Source organism: Xiphias gladius, chromosome 7 (genome assembly GCF_016859285.1).
Source record: "Xiphias gladius isolate SHS-SW01 ecotype Sanya breed wild chromosome 7, ASM1685928v1, whole genome shotgun sequence".
Taxonomy (NCBI): Eukaryota; Metazoa; Chordata; class Actinopteri; order Istiophoriformes; family Xiphiidae; genus Xiphias; species Xiphias gladius.
In genome coordinates this window covers 13,800,474-13,813,225 of record NC_053406.1, presented here as the reverse complement: position 1 = coordinate 13,813,225, position 12,752 = coordinate 13,800,474, and positions in this window count along the sequence as shown.

Here is a 12,752-nt window from a genome sequence, read left to right as displayed (position 1 = left end):
TAATTCAGCTTTGTGCATATAATGCACATAAATAACACAAGAGATACCATGCAACAGTATGTATCTTGTGTTAGTTTTGAATTTCTTTTCTTTCTTTTTTTTACGTCACAGTATTTCTACTGTACTGAAGTAAAGCGTTTATTTTTTTCGCACCACCAGACTTTGACATTCATCAAGAAAAGTTCTTTGCCTATCCTTAAAACAGCAGTGAGAAGTGATCCGTAGCTGTCAGCATGTTTCAAGGCACTGAAGTGTGTAATCAGCAAGGCTGCTTCATTAGGGGATCATTTCACAGAGACACCTCTGGTCTCTATCATTTTCTCCATCGTAGTTTTTTTTCTCCTTTCATCTCTCTTCCTTCCCTCTATTCAGATACTTGCAAAGGTGTGGACTACACATTCAGGTTAGCACAACCAATTTCGAACTTCACTGGTAAGTAAAAGCTGGAATACAAAAACCCAGTGGTGTGGTTTGCAGACAGTTGTAATGCATAATTGATTGTGATACATAATGTGACATTGATTGTCCTATAATGGTGATGTTACAACACACAATTTCAGCAGATGGAGCAACATTATCATCCTACTGTTTTTGACTCATATTTCTGGACATGTGACAAATATGAGTCCAGTACTTTTTTTAGCTGTATTAGCTCTATTAGCCCTGTTATAGTATCTGGGTTGTTAGCCTCATAAATGTATGATTCACCACCTATTTGCTGCCTTTGGTGCTGAGTAGGTAGCATTATCAGAGATTTAGTAGTTGAAAAATGCTTCCTGCTGCTGCTGGACAGAACAGGGTTCATTAAAGAGAGACCCCATATAATAAAAATGGGGACTGGAAAACTAAACCAGTAAGATAAAAAACAAAAGAGGCCAAAAGCATGAAAACTTGAGTGTTAATTCTATGTGGGTTAATTTATAAAAATACTAATCAACGCAACTTAAACTTTTCCTGCCATTGAACCCAAGAAGAAAATCCTATTAGGATCAAAAGTCATTGCGCTGCCTATGACAGAAATATCACTTAAGCTTATTCAGCGCATCATCCAATACTGGAGTCCCAAGATGAGATCAGCTGTGAATGCACATTGTATTTCCATTTTCCATGGCGCTTGGGATTCTGCACCTTTTAAACAGTGCATACTATAACGCTTAAATAACTAACACATAAATAATGCAAGAACCGAACTCTTGCATAATGTGTTTTAAGCCCCCACAGCCAATAACATCTGAAGTGATAATATGAAGAGAAAATCATACGGATGTAAAATGAATAGATAAATTACAAATCAGCGTAACTTCATAAAACAACAGCAGGAGTGAAAAAGCATCATGATCCACTGTGTGTGATAAACCACAACCTTCAACCATCTTCAGTTATACTCCTCAGAAAATAAATACATTCAAACTGTATAATGATTATTCTATAAGCATATCAACTACTCCTAATTTACATCAAATAGCACAGCTTCTTAGTACATTTTGTTGCAAATAAATGCAAATCATCTCTCATTTTGTATGTCGGGCTTCATACTGTACACCACTGGCCTAATTAAATCCACGTGTGAAGCGACCTGATATTTGTGTCCAGGTTTTGGTTATTATTAACTTTAAAGCTGATCTATAGTTATCGATCATTTTATGCAGATTTCCACTGGGGATTTTTCCTAACTACAAAATGACCTCAAGGAAAAAACAGAAAAACAATAAAGCAAACCGTCGTTTTCCTCTTCTGCTATCTAATCAAAATTGCTATTAAGCCATGCGATGTGACAAAATCATTTTGTCCACACTCTTGCTATGCAATTTGTTGTTGTTTAGTTTTCGACAGAAATACAAGACTTAATGATAAATAAATTATGCTGTCATCCCTTACTCTTAATTCCATTATTTAGCATCTTTGTTTATTCACAGGAAAAATGATTTTATAACTAGCTGTGTATACCCTTTTTGCCTCAATGTTAATGTCACCTATCCCTTTTTTATGTCTTACTTTTACCATTGGTATTATCCAGTTTGTTATTTTATATTTTATAGCTTGTTGATCAAAAAACCTCAGTTTCTACTGGTTCATTGTAAATTTGATAATTCAACTGACCTACAAGTGACCCATATAACTTGAGATTCCTGGACATGAAAGGTTCTCATGCTTTGAATCCCTGCAGCAAAATAATTCTGTAGATTAGAATGAATTCCTAATCTCATGATAGGGGATTCAAACTAATTACAGTCCCTCTCTCCTCCTCTCTTCACATCTCTATGTGTTTTTCTGTCTGCTGCCAAAAGTGAAGATTCTCCTTACTGCAGCCCTATTTCTCTCCCTTTTGCTCTCACTGCTAGCATGCGACAGACTGTGAAGTATTAAGCTACATGTCTGTGGTCAATAAGTTTTCCTGTTTCTCTGTCTGTCCTCCTTTTTTCTCTATTTGTTCTTTATCTTCCCTGCTGCATTTATGAACTTTTCTCTATCTCTATCTCCCGGGCTCCAATGTCAGTGGTGGTTTCATGTTTATTTTCCAATGTGGTTGTCTATTCTACTGTTTCTTCAGCACAACATGAAATTTGAGTGTTCTCTTCAAAGTTGATTTACATACATATTATAATGCGTGATGAATCTGTAATGTCACACAGAGCATATGCCATAACATCTATTATTACAGCCCCTGGAACATGCTGAGCCACAGCTTTTCAGTAATTGCGGAGAAGCTGGTGAAATCTTCATATTTGAAATATACAAAATTTCATAACGGATCATAAATTGATGCCATGGCTGCCAGGCTCATTACACATATGGTGTGTTCACATTATTCTGAAGTGTCCCAGCCTTTTCCATTTCCTTATCATGTGAGGAGTGGCTGCAAGGCTGATAAATATGCAACTGCTTAGGAAAAAGGGTGGTTTTAGTCACTGTGAGAAACCTGTTTAAGGCAGGATATTGGTGAATGCATACATGCACCGTGAGTACCTGGTTACTGTGAAACTTGTTCAAATACAGCTGGTCAGTAGCCTGGAATCTCCTCTATCCTCTACCATGCAGCCTGAAGAGTTTTTCTGTCACTGGTTGGAGAATTTGCATTCAGTGAGAGGACAGGACCTCTAGTGAGAGAGCCCAAGGTTTTTGACCTATGTGAAGGTGTCTGAATTATACAAGTTATCTGCTTTTCCTCTTCTGAAACTGATATATATATCATTTGCTTATAGCATTTAGTTTCTGTTTCAGGATTTTGAATCAATTTATTTGCAATACAAGGGATTGTACCTTACATCCAGCTTTTTTTTTCCCCCCTGTGGCTGTGACTTAATAGACAAGAGTCTATTTTGGTCTATTTTGTAAAACGACCACTCTACCTGTCATAGCAGGTGCTGCACCAAGCAGAACACTTGGTAACCGCAGCCTCGGTTTGTGTTTGAATGAGATTTATTCCTCCACAGTGGCCATAAACGCAACGTATGGACCTGCCAATAATGCTTAGGCATTCAGATCTTAATAAGATACTTACTAAGCTCTAAACCACTATAAACAGCAGGGCCACGGCTACGTACTGACACTTCCCAACAAACACACTCTGGAGCCTCTTGTAGAACAGCTCAGCTACAACACAAGTTCCCACACAGTGACTCTCTCAAGGGGTCATATACAGTATGTGCGTCCAGTGACTGTCAAAGCTCCACCAGACTCCCTGGTTTTCCAGTGGAGAAAGTCCGACAGTAGCTTCTCAGAGCTGGTTAGCTCTGACTACCAGCCTCTCCCGTGTCCTCTGACCGTCCATGTCAAACACTATGTGGCCACGAGGCCACACCTCCTACGGACGTTGCCCCCCTCACTGCTCTGCTGTTTTTGAATATGCTTGTAGAAAGGCTTCTAGCCGAATTTGAGGGTGTAGTTACCCTTTAACAGGATGAGTAGTGATGACCTAACTGAACGTGATGTTTAACATTTGTGGAGTGCACCTTTAAGACACTGGCACATGTGGACACGTAGGAACCCCTTTGGAAACCAGCCAAAAAAACTAGTGGTTTGCTAGCAGCAATCTATTCTAAGCAGTTTTCTCTTAATCCCTTACCCCAGTTCAGGGATCAGCTTACTGCAAAAAATCTGACAATAACCTGATGAATGTAAATGTGATGAAAGTAGCTTAACTCAATGCACAATATTCTGTCTGGAGTTTGTTCTACCTGTGTTTAAATGAATGCTGCTTTGTCCTTTGGTTTGCTACCCAGAGCTATTATGAATGTGATTGTCTATCTGCGTCGACCCATCTCGTCTTCCACATGCTGGGGAGCGCCACTGTGAGCCTCACAAAGAATTAAGCAGGTAGAAACAAAGTATGAACACAACCTTGAGGTCCTCATTTATTTTCATAGCAAACATTCATTTTACGATGTACCCCAAACCACATGAGTCATTACAAGCAGAACACAGTATCTATCATTATGCAAACAAAGTATTGTGCATGTTGTGCAGCCTTAGTTTGATTTATAGGGTTTTTAATAGCTGTTTTCTGTGGAGCTCATGCTCCTTCCTGTACGCACGTAGTCTTGAAACAGAAAGGTAGTTTGTCACATTTATACAGAGTCAGTTATTTTCTTTAAAGCAGAACAACACCTAACAAATCACATGACAGTTCATTTAGAGGACGATACGAAGCTGTGTTTTATAATAAATTATTTTGTTCTCACCTATCCAAACTAACAAGCACACATTCTTAAGTAATCTGCTTAAAAAATGTTTGGTGTGAACACATGCCTTCAGCTACCTCACTATTTAAAGAGTACAAGAAGCAATGGCCCAGAGTATTTACACATCCTATGTGTGCATGTGCAGGTGTGAATCTCAGTATAACACCTGTAGGATAATTGACAAGTGGTGATTCCAGTCACCTCCTAGAAATCTCCTCTTTCCCCTCTGTCCTTCAACTTAATTCAAAGCTCGGATGTATCTGTTTCAGATATGATGTGACTGGACCACCGAGTAGAATATATTATACTGGGGCGACAGAAAATAGCTGCTTCTGATTGTTTTGGTCTTAAATTGAACAGGATACTCTGAACATATTTCAGAACAGTCTAACCACTATAAATCAGTGCACAGGGTATGTAAAAAGCATATAACAATATTCCATGGTCTGTTATTTTTATTTGTCGGCACATCGCGTCTTGCATTACCGCTTCCATATTTTTTCATATGCATGATAAATTTGTGTACGTGCAAGCACATGTGAAGTTGTGTGTGTGTGTGCGTATGTGCACACAGACTTATTTCAATGTTGTTTGTGGTTCTGTGGGTACTTGTGCATGCCTGTTTGTGCAAACGTGTGCCTGTGAGAGGGTTAGTGTGCAGTCAATGAAGCTACAGACCAACAAATGATGGAGCGTCAAGTGAGACCACGGCTAATAATGTCCTGAGGCTACTATCACATGTACATGAGGTCAGCTATTAAAGACATGCCATCCACTGAAGTACCACATGAAACTTTCACGTTATTATATACTTTCGGGATTACAGGATGTCTTCATGGCTTGTGAGGCCACTGCCCAACTACAATGTTTGAACCTTGGTCATTTATCTAACAATGAGTGCTGAGCTGCTTGATGGGGTGCAACATTCAGTCACTGACCCTTCACCCCAGCTGTAAGGCAAAAGAAAATTTCAGCATCCGGGAATCGAGAGTGTGGACACAACACAAAACGAGTGACACCGAATTAACAGCTCTGAAATTCTTCTGCTTTTTGCTTTGGCTCATACTACTGCTGTGACTGTATAGCATTGTACATACTTTATAGATACTGTATCAGATGAGCTGTTATATTGCTCCACATAATGCAAATCGAGTGCTTTCTATAATAATAATAAACTTTATTTATATAGCACCTTTTGAAAGCAAAGCTACAAAGTGCTTTACAATAAAAACAAATAATAAAGTAAATTAGAACCAGAACTTAAAATATAAAGAACATGAAATCATTTATATATTACAACAAATACCATCAGTTATGAAAAAGCCATATGATAAAAAATTATTTTTAGGAAGAGAATTAAAGGAAGACACTGAGTTTGCCTGCCTGAGATTTCCCGGCAGCGAGTTCCACAGCTGAGGAGCCCAGACAGCAAAGGCCCGGTCACCTTTGGTGACACGTTGGGATTTAGGAACCATTAGTAGGGCCCTGCCCGAGGATCTCAAGCGCCGATCAGGCTCAACGGGAGTTAGCAGATCGCATATGTAGGCAGGAGCCAGACCATTCAAGGCTTTAAAAACAAGCAGAAAAATCTGAAAATCAATTGTAAAACTCACAGGAAGCCAGTGAAGGGCAGCAAGGATTGGTGTGATGTGGTCGTTTCTCTTAGTAGGTGTTAAAAGCCTTGCAGCAGCATTTTGTATGAACTGCAGTCTTTGGATGTTCTGCCTGCTGACACCCGGAGGCAGTTCTAGGAATTTTTAACTGGGGTGGCTCAGAGGTGGCAAAGGGAGATCGTGAGGTGGCCACAATGTGTTGATAATCTGCACGCACAGCGCACAGAATTTTTTATATGCATTAATATTCTACTAATAGTAGGCTAAAACATAAATTAATAGTCTACATGCATACACATAACTGTTGATGGTCAGTCTCCAATTTTACAGAATCTTTATAGTCAAGTAGGCTAATAACAAATAAATAGGACTTTTTTCTAAGCTCATTTACAAAGTTAGGACTTTTAAGTAGTCAAATGCTCTAAGCAATCCACCAAACAAAACTGCTTAATGCAAACCCTGGGTTCTATCTTCCTCTAAATGAACTCAAAATGACTAATCTGATTTATATACTATACCATACATTACAGCATACTGTATACTGATATAATAAGACATTTAGTCTGGATGATTTTGGATATAGAAGAATAAAAAACAGGTTCTGACCATATTTAAGGTCATTAAAGTCATGGACTTTGTTCTGCAGAACAAACTTCAAGGTGTTAGGCAATCCCTTCCGTCATACACAAACATAACACCAATTCACAGGCTTGTTTTAATCTAAGGAAACCAGCATGAAGTGACTGAATAAGTAACGTGCATCATTACAGGGTTACTGTGAATCTGATTTTTGGACAAAGCCCCAATGTGTTTTGCCATTTTCAGGTTCCTGAGCTGTATGAAAATAAATAATGCTCTGACCCCTTTGGTGCTGTCCTCGCCATCCTCGTCTCCAGTTTCAATGGACACATCTAACACAAATGGCAGCATTGAATCACTTCCTGCTATGGTCATACCCAAATTATAAAACTTTTCTCCTATCAGCCAATTTATTTATTTATTTATTTATTTTACAAAAAATGCAATGGTATAATAGCACAAGCATTCATAGGTTACAATTCCAATCAAAATTATGGAACCTGCACTGTGTAACTTTTGCATGGAAAAATATTGCTTCTTCAGTGTTGTCTAAGTCCTTTAGTCATCTCATCAGTGAAGCATGAAAATCCATGCAGACACATCTGGTTGGGCACGACTAGTGGCGCTATATCTTCTGTGCAGACAGGAAATACATGAGAACTGTGTGAAAGGCTAGTATCATTGTTAGAGCATAAATGTGAACAATAATTAAAAAAAGTTCACAAACTTACCTTGTTTTTTTCCCCTTCTGTTTTCTCTCATCCTTGTCTGTCATGAAAGTTACATAGTGCAGTCTGGACTCTATGTCTATTTTGCAGTAAATTGCGTACCTTCTCCAAGCAATTGCTGAGCCACAGATCAGTGCTTTGCTCTGACCTGATACTGGGTCTTTCTCTGTGCAGCTCTGTGTCTGACCGTGGTCCTCATCGGACCCACTCGGTCTGACTTGACCATTGTGATCAGAGATAGTGAAATCGACCAAGTTAACATCATCCATACAGAAATCGTGGGTGAGTACGAGGTCGACTGTGTTCTCATTGTCATGTCTGAGCTGTTTGACATATTGGGTTGATTAAAATAATCTAAAAGTTTGATAAAATTTCAAATAAATTTTCCTTTTCCTTTTTGGTTGGGATGCAACCCATGGTGTTTAAACTGGTCCCATTTGGTTCAGAAGGACTCAAAATGACTTACAAAAAAAAAGTCCAGTGGCCGTAGTAAAATGATGGCTAACATTCAGAGCTCTTGGTCATAGCGGAAGTGGGACCAGATAGGAAAGATCTCCTCCCCAGGCTTTCAACTGTGGAGGTTAGAGTTTATAATCCAGCTAAATGGACTGCCTGGACGTGATGTCATGTGTGCCGGCGTGCACTATCACAGTGTGGACAGAGGGACGGCTGTCAAGGCGAGCTGGAATTAGTACTATAAAATCAGTTGTCTTGCTTCCCGAGAAGCAGTATGTAATTACACCAGGAAGCGTTACGAATCTGATGAGAGAGTCTCCAACAGTTGAAATCTCAAGTCGCTCATTTTCAGGGTTTCCTTTGATCTGAGTTTATGGCCGATCGTTAACGAGCTGACTGAGTGCAGGTCAGCTGGGTGACTGATTGCCTGGTTTGTTGCTTGTATGGTGGGAGATGCTGAGATAGTAAGCTGCTCAGTGGATCACAGTTCACTTTTCAGTTCAGCAACCTCCGCTGACGAGAACCTCAGTGGAACCGTAAGAGGGAAGACCACAGCCAGACAATGACATAAAGGACAGACAGAGAGCCGCACGGGACTGTTGGGCAACAGTAAGGACATCGGAGGAGCAGGGAGAAAACGTAGTCACTCGGGCTCCGTACAGGAGCCCACAGCTGTGAAGTGGCCCATTTTCCAACCTGGAAATAGAGGCACTGGTTGGGTTTCCAGACCGAGAAATCATTTGGATCCTGAAGAAGCTAATGCTGGAGGTTACGATCAGGTAAATGTTCTTTCTTCGTTTCTTTGTCTGCATGCTAAATTTCAACAATTTCTACTAAAGACTCAACTTCATTCCTTGCTTATGAAAACATTGTGGAATAATGTATACAGTCTTGTAAATGCAGAAATTGCTATAAAAGAACTATCACGCTGCTTACATAAAGATAGCCATGAACCGGATCACCTTAGTCTGTTTTAACCCATGGTTACATCTCTTTAGTATTCTGGAGGCTCTTAAAGATTAGAGTTGGATTAAAATTTATAGCCTGAGAAACTGGGAGGCTTTTGCCTTTCCTAAATTGCTAAGTAACCAAATCGTGTGAACTCCTATGTTCAGTCATGGGGAAATTCTTAAAATATACCTAAACTCCCTAGACTGTATTATTAGCTCGCTGTTTTCACAAAACATGACGATTTTGCAGGAAAATCTGCAATAGGTTTAGGTCACTACTGCATGAGCAGCTCTGTGTTCTTCTAGGTCAACACTGAGGAACTTGTTCAGATTACACAGGGACTCCCTAGACATCCAGTACTGCTCACATACTATGGATTATGCAGGGTTCAATGTGTGTGTGTCTTTGTGTGAACGAATGCAGCTTGGAGACATCAAGGTCAGAGTTAATTCAGTGGTGTTCTGATGTCAGCACACGCACACAACACTCATATAGACAGGCCATGCAATCCATATACTGTAGCTGCCTTCAGAAAAAAAGCTAATTGGAAAAAAATGCTCCCATAGCAGATTTTTTTTTTTTTTAAATATCTTTTTGTTTGTTTCCTAATTAGCCTGGACCTTATGATGAGACCAAGTTTTCACATACTGATCGCTGACAGAAAGCATTTACTGCAAGAGCCCCTGTAGTTATAGTTAGAGTTTAGAGTTTATTTTCCTGTAACGTGTGGCCCCAGCCGGCCCTCATGTGCACACTGAAACTCAAGTAAATACAAAAGGGTAGAGATAGATTTTTGTTGTTTTTACATCTTAAACATGGTCATTGTGGTTCAATCATGTTCATTTTCAGTAATGTAGTCCGGGCTGTCCAAAAACAGACAAACAATGTCTTTGAATTCTTTGTTGAAATGCATACCCCCCCTTTGGCACAGTGAGTGAAAGTTTATAGGTTTTTAAATGCAACCTCATCTATCTGTCTCAAAAGCTCTGAGACAGACAGAAAAAGAGATAAAGAGTAAGAGGCAGACAGAGAGAGACAGGTTTCATGTGTCTAGTTTTGTCTAGCCTTTGTGAGAGATACTCACCCAGGCTCTCCCCATAGCGCCTAACTCTCCACCTCCTCTCTCCTCTGCTCCACCTCCACCTCTTTCTGCCGCATCATTTCTGTCAGTCTGTCATTCTATCTTTTTCCTTTAATTCTCTCACCTCGCTTTTCTGCAGACCATGGAGGAAGCACTTCCTGTGATAAATCTTTCAGTTCTAAATGTCTCCTACTAGCCCTCTGCAGTCAGACAAGCATACACGTAAGGACACACTTATGCTTACAGGGCAGACAGTTACACATAATGTACAGTACTGACTACCTGCACACCAAGCTTGTATTTTCAGGAAAGTCTGAGTTGCTACTTTGGTGGCATTATAAAATGCTGCTAAAATGAAATGAACTGAAAAAGCACACAAAAGTATCTACAGATATGACTTTAAAGACATCTATACTTCTCGAATTCTGGTCACTTCAAGTCTCCTCATTCAGTCCCTGTAGTTACCATAAAAAGCCTAAGTAACATGTTTTCATTATTTTTCAGGCTGTTCTGTTTCTATCTCTCTACTCGCTAATCATTATTCTCACTTTTACTTTGATTAGTTATTGAGTAGAGTGATGCAGTGGGCACTGAACCGCATTACCACAAAACTATGAAATTACATTTGACAACCATAAGAGCACATGGTTGACTGTGATGGATAACCTTCCCCATGCATGTTACTCAACTTAGGTTACTAAACATTATTGCATATACATACATTATTTTTAGTGAAGAGGCAAAAAAAAATACTACTACTACTACTACTGTTAAGTTCAAGCCAAAAAATTAGTGGATTGGTAAATCATTTTGTACACAAAAAGTAATTACTGAGATCCAACCTTCTCATCACTGTGAGGTATGCAGTTAAACAAGCTTGGTCAATATTATCAACTCTTTAAAGGATGCTCTAATTAGAAGAAAGCACTGCCTTAAAGCTGACAGCTCCATCAAAGCAAGATTTCAGACAATCTTTTCCAAATCCGAGCCCAGCATCAGACATCATCTCATTAAACCGAGTCCTCAAATAGACTCAAAAGAGAACTGTATTTTCACAAAACCACATCCTGAGGGTGATTTCACTTTGTTCACACATGGGTTCCCTGCCAGCCTATTCACTGAGGTGTTTTCAAAATTTTTCTGCTTATCAGAGATATCTCGACGGTTCTTTGTTTGTGCTTTTGCCACTGTTGGCAGTTCTGAGATATGAATAAAGTTGCATCACTGATCCTTGATGCAAATGTAGTCACATCCCATGTACAGAAAGCCTGTCCTTTCTGTCTTTTCTGCCTACTTTGGAAGAGACTATCACACAATGAGGTCCTAAACCTACTAACTCAATTAGTAACTATTGAGTAACTAGGAAATGCAGAACAGATATCTCCTTATTCCTGACCCACAGGAACAGGCAGTTGGGTCAGGAATAAGGAGAAAGAGGAAACTGACAGCTGCTTTACACAACAGCATTTCCTTGTTTCCAATGGTGTATGAGTTGGTTTATTTATTATCCAATCAGTAGCAAGCACCATTTTCATGCATGACTGAGTAGGATTTACAGTAAAAGAGAAGGCTAGATAAAAGACATTTGTCACTGAGTTCAGCTGGATAACGCCCTAATATGTAGTAGTGTCCCTCTTTTGGAGGCTGTAAACCGTGGCAAACAGATGGACCAGATATAAAACCATATAACTTCCATGCCTTTATGATAATGTGTAAATTACTGCGACAATTTAAGAAGTGATTAACTACATATCCAATTTCCTAACAACAACAATCAGTGGAGGTTATATCTTCACGGATTTGCACCTGATGACTGAACACAAACCTGCTTAATATAACTATTTTTTTGACTTTACAAGTTGTCGAGGATCTCCAAACACTTCATTAAAAAAGCAACCTGTGTGCATGGGATTGAGGAGTACTGAGGGCTTTAAAGGTTACATTAGTTCTGTCCTCCAAGTTAAGAAAAATAGAGGGCTGCATGTCTTGGAGAAGCCTTTGGAATGAAGTCTGTTATTTGGCCTTTAAATGTGACCAAATCCACCTAAAAATGACCATACAATGCCGTTTTTATTTAGAATCACAGTCAAGACATCTTCTATAACAGTAGTCATATCAGAAACCTTTGCCATGGACAAAAAAAACTTTTTTTTGGAGTAAGTGACACTTTTTTGTAACAGGAAGACAGCTGCGGCTGCTGCGGCTGCTGCTAGAGCCACATCACAGAATATACGGTCACATCTCCTCTCAGACTGCACTGTCACCCAGCAACAAAATGTGCAACAGTCCAACTGGCCTTTATTGCAAAGATCATATCCCCTTTCATATCTAGTTTTGCTTTCTGCTCTTTTTCTGTATGTAATCTCAAATTCTGGCCTTTAGAAAACAACTTGTAAATAATTTGAACGAGTGGACATGGACAAAAATGGAAATTAGAGTCAAAACATTTCTTCACTTTCTTAGTGAAGATTCTGCCTTATTATGCCTTCTACTGATACATCCATTTCAGGCTAGTACAGGTTTCCTGACAAATACATGTCAATAGGATAACCTGAATATTGTGGCAGCTACAGAATTATAGTATAAGGACAACTTGAAGGCTAAAACAGCAATTTATCAACTCAAGGCCGCAGTAGTCTATAACATGGCATTTGGTTTTCTT